This window comes from Astatotilapia calliptera, chromosome 9 (assembly GCF_900246225.1).
Source record: "Astatotilapia calliptera chromosome 9, fAstCal1.2, whole genome shotgun sequence".
NCBI classification, from domain to species: Eukaryota; Metazoa; Chordata; class Actinopteri; order Cichliformes; family Cichlidae; genus Astatotilapia; species Astatotilapia calliptera.
In genome coordinates this window covers 31,594,296-31,596,795 of record NC_039310.1, presented here as the reverse complement: position 1 = coordinate 31,596,795, position 2,500 = coordinate 31,594,296, and the positions used below count along the sequence as shown (strand labels likewise).

At 52.0% G+C, this 2,500-nt stretch overlaps 1 pseudogene; it reads right to left on the bottom strand.

The window, feature by feature from the left end:
• The window catches only part of LOC113028840 (tomoregulin-1-like), a 10,692-nt pseudogene that overhangs the window by 7,238 nt on the left and 954 nt on the right, over positions 1 to 2,500 (bottom strand).

Sequence of the window (2,500 nt, the reverse complement as noted above, 5' to 3'; positions counted from 1 at the left end):
GAGAAGAAGAGGAGGAGCAGGAAGGAGGAGGTGGAGGAGGTGGAAGGAGGAGGAGCAGGAGGAGGAGGTGGAGGAGGTGGAGGAGGAGGAGGAGCAGGAGGAGGAGGTGGAGCAGGAGGTGGAGGAGGAGGAGCAGGAGGAGGTGGAGGAGGAGGAGCAGGAAGGAGGAGGTGGAGGAGGAGCAGGAGGAGGAGGTTGGAGGAGGAGGAGGTGGAGCAGGGAGGAGGAGCAGGAGGAGGAGGTGGAGCAGGAGGTGGAGGAGGAGGAGCAGGAGGAGGTGGAGGAGGAGGAGCAGGAGGAGGAGGTGGAGGAGGGAGCAGGAGGAGGAGGTGGAGGAGGAGGTGGAGGAGGAGGAGGAGCAGGAGGAGGAGCCAGGAGGAGGAGGAGCAGGAGGAGGTGGAGGAGGAGGAGCAGGAGGAGGAGCCAGGAAGGAGGTGGAGGAGGAGGAGCAGGAGGAGGTGGAGGAGGAGGAGCAGGAGGAGGAGCAGGAGGAGGTGGAGGAGGGAGGAGCAGGAGGAGGAGGTGGAGCAGGAGGTGGAGGTGGAGGAGGAGCCAAGGAGGAGGTGGAGGAGGAGGAGCAGAGGAGGTGGAGGAGGACAGAACAAAGAAGAGAAAATGTGGAGCAGGAGGTCGTGGCATTAAAATGAGACCAGCTGTTTGTTCAGCCAGCCGCGATAATCAGTGTGTGTGTGTGTGTGTGTGTGTGTGTGTGTGTGTGTGTGTGTGTGTGTGTGTGTGTGTGTGTGTGGTGTGTGTGTGTTGAGATCATCATTCAAAATAAATGAACTGAGACATTTTCCCTCTGACTCTCATCTTCCTCCTCCTCTTCCTCCCGTAGCTCCACCCCCCTCCATATTTCCTCCTCTCTCTCCTGCTGTGAGTAGATGATGATGATGATGAAGATGAAGGTGATGGATGAAGGAGTGTTTGCTGTGATGCTGTTACCATGGCAGCGTCCGACGTGCTTGATGTCGATCTTGAGCTGTTTGAGGCAGGACACCTCCCGGACGTGGCAGGGCGTGTCGTAGGTGACGCCGTCGCTGCCGGCACACCGGGTTGTCGTTGTGGCCGTTGGCACACGATGTTACACATGCAGCTGGATACACACACACACACATGCTCGTTCAGGCTCACTCCTAACACTGAGGTGTGTGTGTGTGTGTGTGTGCGTGCTCACATCCATATCCTCAGAGTCTTCATCACACTCGGCTCCAAACTTGCAGTTCCCCACATTTGGAGGTCTTTTTCCCGCGGCCGGAGCCTTCGTCGTCTGCAGACACACAAACGCCGCTCAGCTCGTCTGCTTCAACTCAGAGACTTAAAAAACATCAGAAACAAACCAGAGCAAACATGAAGCTGTTACCTCCATCTCCAGATCCTGATTCCCAGCATCTGAGACCACACCACACACACACAACACACACACCACACGTTCTGAGGTTAGTGTCACTGGCTACAGGAAGTTAACTTTATGCCCTGCTGACTGCAGAGGTGTCATACAGGCTCTGTGTGTGTGTCCATACTTCTGGACTCATTGAGTAGCTTTGCATGATTAACAGTTCAAAATAATCCTTCTTTATGAAGACGAGCATCACACAGATGGCTGCCAATCAGTGCTCAGTAACATCCAATTAAAATCCTTGAATTTCACCAAACCTGGAGCTCCGCCTTCCTGGATGCTCTGTTACTACGGTAACCTCACAGCAGCCATATTATTGGTCACATGATGTTATTAAAAGTGCTCTAAAGGGCTCCAACAGCACAAACACGGTCATGGTGTGTCACCATGCATCTGTCAGTCAAAGAGGCCACGCCCCTAAGAAAGCTAACATTAAGCCTTTAAACATTTTAACATGGAAGTCTATTGGAGCTGACTCCCTGCTGCCTCTGCCCTGAAAGAAAGATGCTTTAATCACAGCAGTCACACATGTGTCCACTGCACCATCTGGAACTCTTCTTGTTTACACTTGTAATAACACAAACACTAAATCCTGCTTCTCTGTGCTGTTGTGTAGCAGTGTGTACACCTGAGACTGTCACCTGTCTGTCTGTCCTGCACTCTCTCTCTGTTTCTTTCTCTCTGATTGTGGAATAAAAGTATGAACGTGTGTTTATAAGTTACACTTGTGTTTGAATCCTGCAGCTTATCACACATTTGATTTCCATGTGTGACGACTGCAAGTGTCCAGAGTGAGGACAGACTGAGGGACCCACTGCTGCACATCATCTGTGAGGCTTTGCACCCCTGATGATCCACCAGGACAAACTCAGCAGAGGAAGAGGAGGAGGAAGAGCCAGCAGCAGCTGACAGATGGAGAGAATAGACAGACTGTTCCCTGTTTGTGAAGGACTGCTAGGAAAGTTTAACATAACTGTCTGTGCTGAATCAGTCTTATTAGGTAATGTTCACATAATGTGATCATCCCAGTGTTTTCAGTGTGGGAGAAAGTACTCAGAGTACTCAGGGCCTTCAAGTTACACACTATGAAAGGCAGCAACA